At 39.7% G+C, this 18,830-nt stretch overlaps 2 long non-coding RNA genes across 3 annotated transcripts; both read right to left on the bottom strand.

The window, feature by feature from the left end:
* Nucleotides 1–1,276: 1,276 nt before the first annotated feature.
* On the bottom strand, nucleotides 1,277–12,036 carry LOC139196535 (uncharacterized). 2 transcript variants are annotated; one of them, XR_011581560.1, is made up of 3 exons: nucleotides 11,501–12,036; nucleotides 1,698–2,693; nucleotides 1,277–1,560 (listed from the first exon to the last, which is right to left on the bottom strand). It is a non-coding gene; the product is annotated as an uncharacterized lncRNA (long non-coding RNA). The 2 variants fall into 2 exon arrangements; XR_011581554.1 differs by having other exon boundaries at nucleotides 1,698–2,669; nucleotides 11,501–11,993.
* Nucleotides 12,037–13,421: 1,385 nt separating this feature from the next.
* On the bottom strand, nucleotides 13,422–16,850 carry LOC108171438 (uncharacterized). The gene is made up of 4 exons (XR_003773806.2): nucleotides 16,454–16,850; nucleotides 16,195–16,370; nucleotides 14,348–14,479; nucleotides 13,422–14,252 (listed from the first exon to the last, which is right to left on the bottom strand). It is a non-coding gene; the product is annotated as an uncharacterized lncRNA (long non-coding RNA).
* Nucleotides 16,851–18,830: the final 1,980 nt, after the last annotated feature.

Here is an 18,830-nt window from a genome sequence, read left to right as displayed (position 1 = left end):
TAAATATTGCTTGTAATTTAGTTTGAGAAGAAGTCACTCACAATGTAGTCTCTTAGGGTTTTGTAGCCATTTCGGCATTCTCAATTTGTTTAATAATACTCTTATTATTTTGTAATTTTGTTCGTTTCGCACTTTGATATTCAACTTGGTATAAGAGCCAGGGGACGGGCCCGTACTGCCATGTGATTTGGTGGGTCCCCATTTGGCCCCGCGCGATGGGTGAGCCCCCATTAGCTCCATGTGGTTGTCGATGTTGATTTTCACGTGTGACCCATAAAATGGGGTTTTACGTGCGGGGGAGTGTTGGAATCCTCATTTGTCCCACATTGGACAGAGGGAGAAGAGAAGAGCAATTTAAATAGAAATACCTCTCTCTAACTAATACCGAGGCCTTTTGTGATAAAACCCCACATCTGAGGATTGTGCAAGTGGTTAAGTGGGTCATTGACCCGTCGACCTGAAAAATTCCACATGGTATCAGAGCAGATTTGATCATTCGGGATTTAATCTGCTTCGGGTTGGTATCTGGTTGCTTGTTTCCGTTGTCGTTCATGTTCAGATTGTTAGTTGGTATTGATTGTTTGCAAGAAGAAAAAAAATTGTTCGTTCGTTTTTGGTCCCGTGACTCTGCTTCTGCACCTTTGAACACCGCAGCCTGTAGGAGTATCCACAAGTCTGTATTGTTGCAAAGGAAAAAAGAGGAAAAAGTAGAATGGAATGAAAAAAGAAGGAAAAAAAAAGGGAGTAAAAAAAAGGAAGAAACAAGAAAAATTTGGTTGCTTGTTTGAGGCCCATGCGGGCAAAGGGAAAAAAATTTGGTTGGTTTTTTTGTTTGTTTGTTCGGAAGGTGGCATCGGCATTGGTGTTGGCATCATCGGCATTGGTGTTGGCATCATCGGCATCGGCATTGGCATCATCGACATCAGCATCAGCATAGACATTGGCATTGGAATTTGGAATCTTGCACTTGCACCGATGGAATTTCGTATTGAAATTGGCATCGGAAGTTAGCATAACAAAGCTTGCATCCATATCTACTTTGGCAAACTCATGTCGTGTACCGCCATGAGTTTGACGGGAGGTGTTGGAAAATATTAATATTTAAGTTTATTTTAGTATTTGGGTTTTGCTTGTTAGTTTAGGATTTGGGCTTAGCCCATTCGAGTTAGGGCTTCTTAAGTTTAGTTCTCTATAAATATTGCTTGTAATTTAGTTTGAGAATAAGTCATTTACAATGTAGTGTCTTAGAGTTTTGTAGTCGTTTCGGCATTCACAGTTTGTTTAATAATACTCTTATTATTTTGTAATTTTATTCGTTGTGCACCCTAATATTCAACTAGGTCCTTACCCAGCCCTCGAAGACAAGCTAGATAACAACACAGCACATACAAGGCCACAAAATCAAGAACAAATTATTTGTTTCGAACTTTCGAGCAATGCTCTCTTATTACGGAGGCATTTTACACTAGTAGTTGTCCATAATGACTTTAAACGTGCAGTCACCAATCTCCGTCTCCAACTGGATGGCAGATGCAAGAGTGTCACAAATATATGCATGATCTAAAAAAATGCAGGTAAAACAACATCAGTCATTAGGAGGGATTAAAGACAATATTTCACTGGAAAAAGTTTAATCATGACAGAAATGAGAAGATGATGTAGGTCTGTATGTGTAATGCATGTGTGATTGTACTTACCCTGCCTATGTCAAGGCATTCTCTGTCATTTGATCAACTCCACCCTTACGTAAACCCAATCGTTTACAACATTTAAGAACTTGAAGTATGCATATCTCCATGACCTGTTGAACATCAATGTGCCACAAATGCACCAAAATCCAACAACAAACCCGATCGCCATACTGATGTAAAATCCTTGCGTTATAAGTCCATCCTCATCTTCTTTATTCACAAAGACAGTTTGCTTCTGACTTTTTTCATCTTCAGGGCACATCTTTTGAAGTGGAAGTCCACGAAGTTGAGGATTTCCTGCATAAGCAGAAGGCTCAAGGGTTTGGAGTAGAGAACCCATAGGAATTTTGCCAGACAAGTTGTTGTTTGACAAGTCCAACACACCAAGACCATGTATCTGAAATACACTTGTTGGAATTTTACCATATATTTGGTTCCTTGATAGATCAAGAGAATCTAACGATTGCAACCTTCCAATCTCTGGAGTTATTTGACTTGTTAATCGGTTTCTCGACAGATTTAAAGAAATCTCCCCGGTTAGTCGATTGCTTGAAAGATCATCACTCATTAGAAGTCCCAAAGTAGTTTTGTATACGGAGAGTTTCCCTTTCCATATTAAGGATGCTTCATCCTCATAAAGTTTTCCTTTCAAAATTGAGGATCCATCATTCGCAGTATATTCTACAGTCATGCCTGTAGATGAGCCAGAGATGGTTGAGCTTGAATTTCTCCCACATCAAGAACTCTTAGCTCTGCAATTCTTCAAGGAGGAAGGCAATTCTCCCACGAATACATTGTTGTTGAGTTTCTTTGTTTCAATGCCAAAAAGTGATCCCATTGTGGTTGGAATTTCTCCAGAAAAAACATTATTACTCAAATCAAGAACGACTAGAGCATCAAAATGAGCCCAGGAATCTGGAAGTTCTCCAGATAAATGGTTTCTTGAGAGACCAAGAAAGTTTAGATTCCTTGCAGTGACTGCACATAAGGGAGAAATTGATCCTGATAAATTATTCTTAGTGAGATCCCAATTTGTTAACTCCGCCTATGTCTTACATGGCCGGTCCCAAGCCCGGATAAAGGAGGAGGGGGAGGGCGTCAGGTAGTCGACAGCCGGCACTCCATGATCACGTCGAATCCTTATGAAAATGAATCCAGAACAAAATCGCGCTAAAGCTAGGGCGTCACCCGTAAGTGGCGCGCTGTGTGGCCTGAGCACAGTGATAAGTGAGCAAGGGTCGCTGTATCTCCATCGGCACCCGGATGCAGTGTTAAATGAGCAAGGGGGCCATAGAAACTTCTTTTCGAACGACTCCACTCAAAGTTGTTTGGGAGCATATGCTCCTATCAACTTTACCCGGGACACACAAAAGAAGTACTTTGATCCTATTAGACGGGGGAGGGTGAAGAAGCTAGGACAGAAGGGTAGAGTTCAAGAGAGCAAAATGCGTTTAGGAACGTGGAATATAGGAACCTTAACGGGAAAATCTATGGAAGTAGTGGAAGTTATGGTGAGGAGAAGGATAAATATTATGTGCCTACAAGAAACTAAGTGGGTTGGTAGTAAGGCAAAGGATCTAGAAAACTCAGGGTTTAAACTTTGGTATTCGGGCACAAATAGAACGAGAAACGGTGTTGGCATCATCGTGGACAAGACCTTGGTACAAGATGTTGTAGATGTCAAGAGGGTAGGAGATAGAATCATGGCAATCAAGATTGTAATAGGACAAGAACTTATCAATGTGATTAGTGCGTACGCACCTCAAGTAGGGTTGGATACGAGTTCGAAGGAGAAATTTTGGGAAGATCTTGGAGACTTGGTGCAAGGAATTGCTCAGACGGAGAAGTTATTTATAGGAGGAGATTTAAATGGACACGTGGGCAGGGAGACAGGCAACTATGGAGGTTTTCATGGTGGCCATGGTTTTGGGGAGAGAAACGAGGATGGGGAAGCTATCTTGGATTTTGCAATGGCATATGATCTCTTCTTAGCCAACACCTTCTTTAAGAAGAGAGAAGAACATGTGATCACCTACAAGAGTGGGTCGTCAAAAACACAAATAGATTTTCTTCTAATGAGGAAAGGGGATCGTATAACTTGTAAGGATTGCAAAGTTATACCAGGAGAGAGCGTGGCTAATCAACATCGCTTGTTGGTGATGGATGTACATATCAAAAGAGTAAGACAAAAGAACAAGACTTGGAAGTGCCCAAGGACTAGATGGTGGAATCTAAAAGAAGAAAAACAAGCCATTTTCAAAGAGAAGGTAATCACCCAATGCGTGTGGGATAGAGAGGGGGAAGCTAGCCAAATGTGGGATTCCATGGCTAGTTGTATCCGAAAAGTAGCAAAAGAGGTATTAGGAGAGTCCAAGGGCTTTGCCCCACACCAAAAGGAATCTTGGTGGTGGAATGAGGAGGTACAAACAAAGGTGAAGGCTAAGAAGGAATGTTGTAAAGCCTTATACAAGGAGAGGACTGATGAAAATGGTGAAAGGTATAGAAAAGCGAAGCAAGAGGCGAAGAAAGCTGTCAGAGAAGCTAAGTTAGCGACTTACGACGATATGTATAAACAACTAGATACCAAAGAAGGAGAGTTGGATATCTATAAACTATCTAGAGCAAGGGAAAAGAAGACAAGGGACCTAAACCAAGTGAGGTGCATCAAGGATGAGGATGGAAAGGTTCTTGCTACAGAGAACGCGGTTAAAGACAGATGGAGAGGTTATTTTCATAATCTTTTCAATGAAGGACATGAAATGAGTGCTTCTTTAGGGGAGTTGAGTAACTCATAAGAGTGTAGAAACTACTCTTTTTATCGTCAAATCCGGAAGGAAGAAGTGGTTGTAGCTTTGAAGAAGATGAAGCATAAAAAAGCAATAGGCCCAGACGATATACCAATCGAAGTGTGGAAACTTTTGGGAGAGACAGGTATAACATGGCTCACTGACCTTTTCAATAGGATTTTGAAAACGAAGAAGATGCCAAATGAGTGGCGAATGAGCACTTTGGTGCCTATCTACAAGAATAAGGGCGACGTACAAAATTGCATGAACTATAGGGGTATTAAGCTAATGAGTCATACAATGAAGCTCTGGGAGAGAGTCATTGAGCATAGATTGAGGCAAGAGACACGGGTTTCGGACAACCAATTCGGGTTCATGCCAGGGCGCTCAACCATGGAGGCAATCTATCTCTTACGAAGATTGATGGAAAGATATAGAGATGGGAAAAAGGATTTACACATGGTCTTTATAGATTTGGAAAAAGCGTATGATAGGGTCCCAAGAGACATTCTTTGGAGGATTTTAGAGAAGAAAGGAGTACGAGTAGCATATATCCAAGCTATAAAGGATATGTATGAAGGAGCAAAGACTGCCGTAAGAACTCATGAAGGACAAACCGAAAGCTTTCCCATAACTGTAGGATTACATCAAGGCTCATCCTTAAGTCCTTACCTTTTTGCGTTGGTAATGGATGAGTTAACACGACATATTCAAGATGATATTCCTTGGTGTATGCTTTTCGCAGACGATATAGTGTTGATAGATGAAACTCAGGAAGGGGTAAATGCAAAGCTTAACCTTTGGAGAGAAGTGTTGGAATCTAAAGGTCTTCGCCTAAGCCGATCAAAGACAGAATATATGGAGTGCAAGTTCAGTGCAAATGGAGGTCAAAACGAGTTAGGGGTGAGGATCGGAGATCAAGAAATACCAAAGAGCGACCGTTTTCGTTACCTAGGATCTATCTTGCAAAAGAACGGAGAATTAGATGGAGATCTCAACCATAGAATACAAGCTGGATGGATGAAGTGGAAGAGTGCATCCGGCGTGTTGTGTGACCGCCGTATGCCACTTAAGCTCAAGGGAAAATTTTATAGGACGGCAATAAGGCCGGCGATGCTGTATGGCACAGAATGTTGGGCGGTGAAACATCAACACGTACACAAAATGGGTGTAGCGGAGATGAGGATGCTTCGTTGGATGTGTGGGCACACGAGAAAGGATAAGATTAGGAATGAGGATATCCGGGGTAAAGTAGGAGTAGCCGAAATTGAAGGAAAGATGAGAGAAAATCGGTTACGGTGGTTTGGACATGTGCAAAGAAGGCCTACTGACGTTCCGATTAGAAGATGCGACTATGGGATAGAGGTTCAGGGCCGAAGGGGTAGAGGAAGACCTAGGAAAACTTTGGAAGAGACTCTAAGAAAAGACTTAGAGTACTTAGATCTAACGAAGGACATGACACAGGATCGAGCACAATGGCGTTCTAAGATTCATATAGCCGATCCCACTCAGTGACTTGGATTTTCCAAGTCTCCAACTGAGAAGTTTTCCTCACTCGGGAAATTAAGGGAACACTACCCCAACCTACATGCTCCACTCAGAAAGCTTCAACATACAAGCTTTAACAAAAGAAAATTCAAAGAACTTAGCGAAGAAGGCTTTGGTGTATTTAACACAATACGTTGAAATGAAGGAAAGCTTATTTATTGATATCCCCGATAAGCTACAAATATGTACATATACATGAGTCAAAATAAGCACACAAGAGGGAGCCTTCACAAAGGTTGCTTAGGAGAAGTCTCAGCAGTCGGTAGAGCCCCAGAAAGAGAAGGCACCGGAGGGGGATCATTTGGAGCCTCAGTACTGGACAGAACCCTAGAAGGAGGAGGCATCAGAGGTTGATCATTTGGAGCTTCATTACGCGGTACAGCCCCAGAAGACGAAGGCAATAAATGCCTTTGGAACAAACCCACAAATCTCTGATGATCAAGTAAAACCTGACCATCAGTTTCCTTCATCTGGTCAAGCTTCCTCTTCATGTTTGTAGCATAGTCATGTGCGAGCCGGTGCAACTGTTTATTCTCATGCTTGAGCCCTCTAATCTCCTGTTTGAGACTCATCACTTCAGCCGCCAATGATTCAACTTGGCGGGTTCGAGCAAATAGGCGTTGGGCCATATTAGACACAGAACCTGCACACTGAACACTGAGAGCCAGCGAATCCTTAACAGCTAACTCATCAGACCGTTTGGAAAGTAGTCTGTTATCTTTGGGAGTGAGAAGGTTCCTGGCCACCACCGCAGCGGTCATATCATTCTTCATCACGGAATCCCCAACGGTAAGAGGACCAGTAGGGGAGACGAAGGATGGGCGCCATATGTTGTCTGGAGAAGGCGGGGCTGCCTCTTCAACAAGGTTCAAGTCAAAACGACGGTCGGAGGGGCCAGACATTTTCAAAGGTGTTGAAGAGAGAAGAGGTCGGACAAATCAAGATCTTAGAAGTGCAAGAATGAAGCTTCTACTGGTGGAGATTCAAGTGTGCTTTGGAACTTAATGTCAGCCCCTATAAAAATCTGCACTCGACGAAGCTTCAGAAATCGAAGAGGCGCCTGCTCAGAAATCGAAGAGGCGTTTGCTTTCTCAAAAGCTGGGCTGCTTAGAGATCACGAGGGTTGATCTCAGAAATCGAAGAGGCGTTTGCTTTCTCAAAAGTTGGGCTGCTCAAAGACCACGAAGGCCGATCTCAAAAATCGAAGAGGCGATCGCTTTCTCAAAAGCTGGGCTCCCCAGAGACCACGAGGGCCGATCTCAGAAATCGAAGAGGCACCTACTTTTCCAGCCTTTTCCAGCCTTGTCAGCACCTGTCACACGCACACTCAGTTTTGCGGAAATTATGGGCATTCTGTCAAAGACTTCTGGGGAAGTAGAAAACACATGAATCTTACTGTTCAATCACCCACTTCCCACACGCAACAATAGCTCATGGGTACCACAGATAACTTTGCCAAAGTTCTCTGCCAAAGTTGAGCACGTGAAGCTTGCAGCTCCCACTACATCGCTCTGACCAAGAAGGGTAAAAGAATAGCAAAGAAACAGCACTAACAAAGTTTAGACCCATAAATTTTGAAGGTCTAGCTACCATATTATTACCCACAAGGGTAAAGGAACAGTACCACTGCTGGATAATTGGAAAGTCCCTGTGTGTCAACCTCTGTGCTTCGTGGCAAGGTAGACTAGCAAACATGCCCAACCTTTACTCACATTCGAGAAAACACTCCCAATAAGATTGCTTGCTCCAAAATCGAAGAGGCACCGTCCTCCGAATCTCGAGAGCCAGACTCCCAACATGACTACTTTCTTAAAATTCGAAGAGAGGGTAAAGGAACAGTACCATTGCTGGATAATTGGAAAGTCCCTGTGTGTCAACCTCTGTGCTTCGTGGCAAGGTAGACTAGCAAACATGCCCAACCTTTACTCACATTCGAGAAAACACTCCCAACAAGATTGCTTGCTCCAAAATCGAAGAGGCACCGCCCTCCGAATCTCGAGAGCCAGACTCCCAACATGATTACTTTCTCAAAAATCGAAGAGACACTGCTCCCCGAATCTCGAGAGCCAGACCCCCAGCATGATTGCTTTCTCAAAAATCGATGAGGCATCGTTCTCCGAATCAATCGAAGAGGCGCTCGCTTTCTCAAAAGCTGGGCTGCTCAGAGACCACGAGGGCCGATCTCAGAAATCGAAGAGGCACCTACTTTTCTAGCCTTGTCAGCACCTGTCACACACACACTCAGCTTTGCAGAAATTATGGGCATTCTGTCGAAGACTTCTGGTGAAGTAGAAAGCACATGAATCTTACTGTTCAATCACCCACTTCCCACACGCAACAATAGCTCATGGGTACCACAAATAACTTTGCCAAAGTTCTCTGCCAAAGTTGAGCACGTGAAGCTTGCAGCTCCCACTACATCGCTCTGACCAAGAAAGGTAAAAGAATAGCAAAGAAACAGCACTAACAAAAGTTTAGACACATAAATTTTGAAGGTCTAGCTACCATATTATTACCCACAACTGTAAAGGAACAGTACCACTGCTGGATAATTGGAAAGTCCCTGTGTGTCAACCTCTGTGCTTCGTGGCAAGGTAGACTAGCAAACATGCCCAACCTTTACTCACATTCGAGAAAACACTCCCAATAAGATTGCTTGCTCCAAAATCGAAGAGGCACCGTCCTCCGAATCTCGAGAGCCAGACTCCCAACATGACTACTTTCTCAAAATCGAAGAGAGGGTAAAGGAACGGTACCATTGCTGGATAATTGGAAAGTCCCTGTGTGTCAACCTTTGTGCTTCGTGGCAAGGTAGACTAGCAAACATGCCCAACCTTTACTCACATTCGAGACAACACTCCCAACAAGATTGCTTGCTCCAAAATCGAAGAGGCACCGCCCTCCGAATCTCGAGAGCCAGACTCCCAACATGATTACTTCCTCAAAAATCGAAGAGACACTGCTCTCCGAATCTCGAGAGTCATACCCCCAGCATGATTGCTTTCTCAAAAATCGAAGAGGCATCGTTCTCCGAATCTCGAGAGCCAGATACCACAGACCACTTTTTCAAAGTGCTCTGACAGAGTTAAAACATGTGAAACTGGCAGCTCCCACTACCGTGCTATGACCAAGCAGGGTAAAGGAATAGCATTACTACTTGTTGTTAGGGAGACTCCTATATATGTCGACCTCCATCCCCAACGGACAGGCAGACCTGCAAAAATGCTCAACCCTTCATCATATCTGAGAGGGCACTCCCAACGAAGCCTTTCGAAATATTCAGCTTTCTTTCCCCCCGATAATACCTCTGCAAACAAGCTATACTAGAGCAAGAATATCTCATATCATCAGGGTTAAAAGCAAGAGTATCCCATATCATGCTTTTTCCCTGTCTTTTCTTTTGGCCTTGTTTTTACCTGCAAGACAAGGAGAAAGAGAGCAATCAGTCAGCACTTGGAATCAAGCTCCCAGCCAGGAACTGACTGCCTGGAACCCCTTACCTGATTACTTACCTGGCATTGCTCTCGAGTACTCATCTTCAACATCTTATGTTTCCAGGGAAGATTCCGCATCTGCTTGAGGAACAGATAGGGCAAGTGCGAAGGATACAAGGAAGCATGTGGAGACAAGCGTAACAGCACACGTGCCGATACATTCATTACTCTGTCAAAAGCAAAAGTATCCCATATCAGCAGGGTGGAACGTACTCTAGATTTGATGGACTTGTTTTGACCCTCAAATTCTTCAGTCGGCCTTATACTCTGGAGGAAACCAGAAAACCCTCCAGCTCAGTTCAAGAATAAGCCTGTGGAAAGTTACTTCTTCAAAAGCAAAAGTATCTCATATCATCTCTTCTCATTTTTCTTCTCTTTATCCTTCATGCTGCTGTAAGATGGGGAGAAGGTGAACAATCAGTCGGAGCTCTGATTGCTTACCTTGTCTGTCACCTCTTTCAGCAGACCCCCTAGCTCGGCGACTTGGGGGACTCCTACTACATGGTTTGTATCGCGCTTGACCAAGCCTGAAACTACAAGTAAGCTTCAAGTGAAATTGATACATTACCTTGTGCATCTCCACCAGTTAAAGATACCACCCCTGGATGGAGGAAGAGTACTTCCAGAGAAGATGCCACATCTACCTATGAGACAGATAAGGCAAGTCAAGACGACACCACACTCCGATACTTAGAAGTTTCGTGACTACGAGATCATTCTCCCACAATATTTCCTAATGTCATTTGTACTAAATCATTCACTTGTACTCACTAAATGAGAGCTTGAACCTATGTACTTGTGTAAACCCTTCACAATTAATGAGAACTCTTCTATTCCGTGGACGTAGCCAATCTGGGTGAACCACGTACATCTTGTGTTTGCTTTCCTATCTCTATCCATTTATATACTTATCCACACTAATGACCGGAGCAATCTAGCGAAGATCACAAAAAGCGATCGTTTTCGCTACCTAGGATCTATCTTGCAAGAGAACGGAGAATTAGATGGAGATCTCAACCATAGAATACGAGCTGGATGGAAAGAGTGCATCCGGCGTGTTGTGTGACCGTCGTAGGCCACTGAAGCTCAAGGGAAAATTTTATAGGACGGCAATAAGGCTAGCGATGTTGTATGGCACAGAATGTTGGGTGGTGAAGCATCAACACGTACACAAAATGGGTGTAGCGGAGATGAGGATGCTTCGTGGGATGTGTGGGCACACGAGAAAGGATAAGATTGGGAATGAGGATATCCGAGGTAAAGTAGGAGTAGCCGAAATTGTAGGAAATATGAGAGAAAATCGGCTCCGGTGATTTTGAACATGTGCAAAGAAGGCCGACTGACGCTCCGGTTCGAAGATGTGACTACGGGACAGAGGTTCAGGGCCGAAGGGGTAGAGGAAGACCTAGGACAACTTTGGAAGAGACTCTAAGAAAAGACTTAGAGTACTTGGATCTAACGGAGGACATGACACAAAACCGAGCGCAATGGCGTTCTAGGATTCATATAGCCGACCCCACTTAGTGGGAAAAGGCTTTGTTGTTGTTGTTGTTGTTGAGATCCCAATTTGTTAAAACTCAAATTTGGATCAGGTTAATATGCAAACTCCAATGTCAAATTTGCAAATGTCCCTCTAATTTGGTTGTGGAGAGATCTAGAAACATTACTTTACGGCATAGCCCCAAAACCAACTTGGAAGGATATTTGAAATATCAAGCTCCGAAAAATTCTTCTGAGTTTGAAGCCATTTTGGGAAATTCGAGCCCATTTTGCAAGATCCCAATCTAATGTCAAGTCCACTAGTTTTGAAAGGTTATTCACAGTTCTTGGTCAGTCAAAAATATTACTGAGATTGACAGAATCGATGGTCAAGTAAATTAAAGAAGAAAGATGAGTGAGCCAATGGAGGTTTTTCACTTTGAAGTCATTAAAATTGAGATCGAGATATCAAAATAAAAACAATTAAGAGAAATCGAGGTACCTTAAGTTGCTGAGAGAACCAATGAACTCTGGAATTTGGCTCCGATTCAAGTCATTCCAGCTGAGGTCTAAGTATTCCAAATGCTGCAACTCAATCAATTGAGAGCTAATTTTACCTCTCAATGGTTGAAATTGATTTACTTTCAATTGGAATTCCTCGCCAAAATCAAGTTTCAGAACATGGCCTGTTCGGTTGTCACAGGCGACTCCTTTCCATCTGCAGCAATCTTGTTTTGCACCATCTGTTCCCCACGAAGAAAACGTTACTCGGTTGTTCTCATCCATGGTGAAGCCTTGTTTGTATGCTAGGAGTGCTTCGCTTTCCTTCTCATCGTCACCTCAGCATCTACATAGCCAACTCCAAAATTATCGAATCCAAGGGACAAGGAAGGAACGATGACATGGGGGACAAGTCCAAGGAGCGTGAATGCATATAAAACTTTGAGGCATCTTCCCACCATCGCTATATGCTAATGTAATGCATGCGGTACTGCAAAGTACATATATCGCGTACGCTAAATATTTATATGCACAACCATAACTTGACAAATTCACTTGCATCACCGTTGTAGTTATTGCAACTTGTTTAAATGGGCAGAAATAATTGGGGCAATGATGCTAATGTTGAGTTACCCTCCTCCATATTGCAATTAGTTTTATGGTGCACTTTCAACTTCATTCACCGTATCAGAAAATGTTATTTGTTTCAGAAAAAAATGTTTTTTTTTTAATTAACCAAGTTCCCAAAAAAGAAAAGAGAGCATGAAATGTTCATCCTTCCACAGTATAGTACTAGAAATTCGTACTCGCGCGTTGCTATGAGATTACAAATTATATGAAAGGTTATGTCTAAAAAATATAAAAGATTAATATTATTTATATTGACAACATTAAGAAGATTTTTACATGGAAAAGTTTTGATTGATATGGACCACATACAAAAGATCATAGATTTTTTTTTTTTATTTTTTTTTTAGAAAGATTAGATGTGAGTTTATTTACTTAGTTTCTGTGGCTTTTGATCAATAGTAGTAATTACATATAAAAGATTGTGAATTACATGGAAAGAAGTATTAGGGAGTATTGTTTGATTTATATGATAAAAGATTGTTCACTGGAATATCCAAAGTTTCCTTGTATTCTTGATTGCCAAGAAAGCAGCCTAGTCAAAAGGAAAATAAAATAAAAGGTGCAATGAAATTAGATATCAACAAATTCATATTGTATAGGATGTAAACGTAGAGATGAAATGATAACTCTATTGGTAGAATGAAGGTCAAATATATGTAGAATGGACAATTTTATTTTTTCCTAAAATTTCATATAATGGCACTGCCACACATGAATATATGATTAATGGCCAACATATGAATATATGATGCATGGCATAATAAACATTTTTTTTTATTAAAATTAGCAATCACTAAAAAAGTGCATCAACTTGCAACGTGGTAATTTTGCCTTTCACACCACATATTTGCATTTCTAATAACAAATGCAGATAACAAATAAGCCAATATAAATGTACACTAATGTTTATGAATCAAATTAATTGAATAGGCAACAATAATTGAAAAAGGATGAATGCACTGTAAACCACAAAGACTAATACATGCAAAAGCAGAAAAAGAAAGGTGAACAAAAGTCTTCAACTTTTGACAATATCACACCAACTTTAAGACTTTTGTATGCTCAAAAGTACGATTCTCTCATCTCCTATTTCCGTTCTTTTTCCTCCTCTCCTTTCATATATTGCTTTTTGTTTTATTATTTTTATATAAAAAATTAATATAAGATATTAACGTGACTTAATCGTTTAAATAGAAGGGAAGGGAAGGGAAGGGAAGGGAAGAGAAATTAGGAGAGTAGGATTCTCTCCTCTCCTATTCTCAGCCTCTTTCCTCCCCTCCTTTCACATATTATTTTTTGTCTTATTATATTTATAAAAAAATCAATATAAGATATTAACATGGTTTAACTGTGACTGTTTAAATAGATGAGGAGAAAAGGGAAGAAAGATTAGGAGGGGAGAGAATTCTCCTCCCACACACAGAGCCTTCTGCTAGGAAGAAGGCTATCACACTCTGCTTTCTGTCATACTGCTTTCTGCCACTTTTGAAAACATTGACATCTATCAGAAAGGACAAGGATTGTCTGCCCTCCCACTTCTGATGCCCTTCCGTACTCTTCTGTTTTGTATGGTCACGATTAAGCCATGTCAACATTTTATATTATTTTTTTTATAGAGATAATAAGACAAAAATGAATAGTAATATAAAATGTTGACGTGACTTAACCGTGACTACACAAACAGGAGGGCATTGGAAGTGGGAGGGCAGACAATCCTTGTCCTATCAGAAAAATCTTTTGGCCACTTTTGAAAACATTGACATCTAGTAGAAAAGTGAGAGAGAGAGAGAGAGAGAGAGAGAGAGAGAGAGAGATGAGAGATGAGTGAGAGAACCGATAAACAAAAACCCCCTAAAATCACAAAAGGAAATTTGAACAGAAAACAAATTTGCAAATCCAAAATCGCAAAATCGAAATTGAAACACCCACACTGAGAAGGCTATAAAACTCACCAGGAAACATTAGCTTTTTTGAGTAAAAAAATTATTCAAATTATTCGAATTGAGTTGAAGAACCGAGGAAAGTTCTACCGGTTCAGTGGTTTTTCCAGCAACAAAGCACATTTTTCCCTCTTTTTTCGCCTTTCTGACCATCTCCAGGTTGGAGAATAAATGGATAATCACCTAAACATTCGTTAAAGAAAAATGGTTGCATTAGAAAATCCTCTTGTACTCATAAAACAATAATAATATTACATCAGAAATTCCAGAATTCTTACCAGCATTGGGTTTTTAGCTGAGCCTATAGGTGTAAAATTCTCACCAGAAATTACCAATATTTTTCCTGAAACTTTTCTTTATCTTCGTGAGAATCAGAAGATGAACTCGAGCATCCTCCTCCAATTAGATGCCTGCATAAATTCCCCAACAAATTCGATTAGTGTTTAAAAATTAAAACATTCAAAAGCAATATTTGTGATACTTTTTACTTGTTATTTTAAAAAAGCATGCTCAAGAAACCTCTAGCCTGTCAGAAAAGGTCATCAAACCATATAGAACCACAAACACAAAGCACATAAGAAATGCAAAGATGCAGATTTTCAAGGAAGCTTAACAGAGTCAATATTATATTATATATTTTACTCTATTCTTAGTGTAATTTGGTAATTATTTTGGTAGAATTTTGATACTTTGTTTTATATTTGTAATATAGGACATTTGACTTCCTTTGGAGCAAAACGTAATCAAATGGACAAATTTTGAAGTGATTCAAATTGGAGGACGTTTGTCTGTCTCTTGGCTTGTTTGTGTCAAAATTTGGGATTTTTCTACCAAGCGGTTACTTTGTAGCCCAAGATGACCTTAGATGGGTTTGTGGCCTTCTATAGAATTGTTCAGAATAGTCCAAGCTTTAGATCCAACTATTTTGGGCCAGTTTTGGAGCTGATTTGGGTCCAAAACGTGGCTGTGCAGATTTTTGGGTGAATTTAACAAGTTAATTTAGGATTATGTTTCCTATTTTATTTCAATTTATTAGGTTTCCTAGTTTTATTCTAAGACCTTTTATTAGGAGAATTTTATTTAGAGTAGTATAAATAAACCTTTTTGGGCTAGCCTTAGGGGGGAACGCACGCACTACTCTAGAGAGTTTTTGAAGTTTGCTTTCAAGGTGTTTTCTATCTTTTTTCTATTTCAATAGAATTCCTTTTGTTTTATAGTTGTTCGTAACTAATTTTCTTTTACTTGGGCAATGCCTTGAGCCTTAGCATGAATATGTAGTTTTTATTTAATTGCTTATGATATTATGCATGCATGCTTTGAATTATTAATCACTATGCTTTAAACTGTTTATATATCTTAATGCTTAGCTACCATTAGGATGTTTAGATAAGTAATCGAATGCAATTTGGTCGAAATACCACTAGGGGGTTGAGTATTGCTTCTTGTGGTTGATAGTTGTTATTTCACCTAGGGCGAATACTACGTCTTAAGGGTTGCATGGTTTTTCAAAAGGTTTTCACAAAGCATAATGAGTCATGCATATTTATATTTTATCTGAATACCACAGACAGATTGCATGTTTGATATACGTTATAGCTTGAATATCACGAGTAGAATATGCATTAGGAAAACCTAACCTTCAAAATTGCATGTGTAATTCATAAGTAATTGGTAAAACTACATAAGATTGTTAAGGGAACGACGGAACCCTAGTGCTTTTCCAAATTTATTTCTCAAAACCTTTTCTTTTTTATTTGATTTATTCTTAATTGGTTACTTGTTGTTTTTCCTAAATTACTTTTATTAAATTCGTTTTTATTACATTTAAATTCAAAACCAACCTTTTCCAATCCTTGTTTTCAAATAATTAGCTAAGAATTAGTATAAATACATATTATTCATTCAATCCCTGAGGAAACGACATTTCTTGAGCCATTTATACTACAACTACTTTGTTCTCTTGCAAGTATTTTTAAGTGTTTTTATTCCTACTTTTGCAGGTGGTAAAAATCTCTATCAACAACCTCCAGGAGCAAGAAAAAAATGCAAGATGGATTCGTACAAAATGCTACAAACAATAACCAAATTCATGTCCATTTTAACATGAAAACAACAGTAACATTACCTGCCATTCCAATGAGACAGAAACCTACGAAAAGGATGAACAATAGGTAGCAAATCATTCCGCCTCATTTCAACCTTGTGAACAGGAACCGTCTCTATTTCCATCTCTCCACCGGTAAGATCTTTACCAAAATTTAGCTCACCAGCAGCAGACGGACTCATTGTATAGAAATATATCTAAGACATAAATGAAAGGATCACAAACATGTTTGACAATGGTGATAAGCAAAGGGATCTCGCTATCAAAATATGAAAGGTACCTTAGACTTTTGCCAGATTGGAATCCTTCCGGAATTGATCTGAACCTCAGCATTAGAGAGGTACACGTGTGATTGTTCAAGGGGCTTTGCCAACTCCTTATCCCCAACATCATTGTCATCACAGTCGGAACTATCAACTCTGTCAATATCGTCTTGTTTCCCAAGTATAATCCCAGAAATGCCTTCCTCTCTTTCAGGCTAATCGTTTCTTTGGCAAACATCCATGAAATGAAAACAAAGGAAAAAACAAATAATACATTTATATACCTTTAGCACAGATGGTTCCAAGAATCTGAATAAAAAATCCCAAAATCTAAAAAGCACTGTTTCCCGAAACTGAAAAACAAAACGATCAAACATGCACAAAAACAATATGTAAAACAAACGCATCAAACATGCAAAACTCACCTGGAAACACCGGATTAGATGGGTCTCAACCAAGTTTGAAGTGATGGTAGGGTTTAATGGGTTTATTGATAAATTTGAGTTTTATTATTAGTTTCATTTTGTACTTAATAATAATTATGCAATAGGGTAAAATAGACAATTAACAATTTAAATTTAAGTTGGGTGTAGAAAGAGTTTAAATGGGTTCAAATAAAATTTCCCTTTATCTATTATCTTATGGGAATTGTTATTAGCATTCCAAAAATCTTATTTTACACTCCTCACAAGTGTATTTTTCTTGTTTGGAGTGTCAAATAAGATTTTTGAAGTGCTAATAACAATTCCCTATCTTATTTGCTTATTTATTTATTCATAAATATTTATATATAAAAATAGGTCTACGTGTATATTGTTTTGGAAATTAAAATTTATTAACTAGCCCATAAATGAAGTTATTTAGGACATGGGCAATTTAGTAATTAAACTAGTTTTAATACCAACTTAGGGGTGTTTGGTAAACAGCTTGTATTGAGTCAACATCATTCATATTCCGATTCCAGATAGTTTAGTAAATAGTTTTTATAAGAATTTGATTATGATTACTCCTCAATTTAATTCTCTCTATTCTGATTACAAATTAGTAAACGTGTCATTAATGTATTCATTTGGCTTTTAGATTGGACACAAATTTTGGCCATAAGCAAAGTCAAATATGACTTTTAAATCTAAATTTTCAGTGCACTGGAGAAGGAATTGAGTCAAATATGACTTTTGACTCTAATTTTTTTTACCAAAAGTCATGACTTTACGTCTTGACTTGGAACTTTCATGGGTCTGTTTGATATATGATGTTAAGAGGAATGCTTGTCTCCTTAAGACTAAGGAATTATTTTTCATGATACTTTGTGGCAAATTTATAAAATTTCATGCTTATGATCAGAATCATTTGACACACCCCCAACCCTGATAACACAAGCTACAAGGTCACGATCGAATGCTCATCAACACATGCTGACACACGAGTTCATGCAGAAATATTCTGACATGAACATGACTGGGTGTAACAAAGATATACGCTATAGTACTACAATCACGTGAAGACTGGCGCTATGCGCAGCACATACAAGTTGGAGTTGCCTATTGCAACCTGTACGACAGGATTGGCACCTACAATGGATCCAAAGTGAGTGTACAGTGCGATGTGCCCATACGCATGAAAGTCTGACCCTGGCCCGGGCGAGTACTAACACCGGTGCAGCAAACGATGAGTAGAAAATATAAATATAGTTATGCCATAGTGATTCGATAATTCTAGTCAACATAATAGTATTCATGGCTGTGATTCTAATTGAGGCATCCCGTAGGATTTAAAATGATCTCCTAATTCTCATCCTTAAGTCATTTCTTATAAATGGTAATTTAGCTATGACATTCATATAGAAAATTCGTTATTAGATGTATATATGGAAACTAAATATATATTTATATATATCTGTATATGTATATATCAAGGAAAAGACCCACTCACAAATCATGTCGTCGAGTTGAACCCGCCTAGTAGCATCGAGAGTCCATGCGATGCGTTTTGCCTAGAAACGAAACTATTTAAGTAAATACGTAACGTACTAACGTATAAACGCGTTTTCATACAAAGTGTGGCTAATAAAGAAACTAATTTAAAACGGTCGAATTTCAAAAAACGGAGGGCAGATTCGGGTCTGACACGTCAAGAAACCTAAGGAGGGACCTCGGGTTTCTCCACATGCCGCCGCATGCGTACCCACTAGCAGCCATGTGCCGCATGCCCACGTGCCCCCATGCTCCTGCGAATACCATCGTACTCACCTTCCTCGCAAAGGCCTGCGTTTTGCAGGTTTTTGGTTCACCTTCCCGAGCTCCCATCGAGCTCGATTCTCCACCAAAATCAATAATTCAAGAGCCATTTTGAAGTTAGAAAAGTACAAAGCAAAACCATACCAAGGTGAGGCCG

This window comes from Malus domestica, chromosome 01, assembly GCF_042453785.1.
Source record: "Malus domestica chromosome 01, GDT2T_hap1".
NCBI lineage: Eukaryota > Viridiplantae > Streptophyta > Magnoliopsida > Rosales > Rosaceae > Malus > Malus domestica.
Note: the sequence above shows the minus strand (reverse complement) of the source record. Positions and strands in the feature narration are given on the sequence as shown.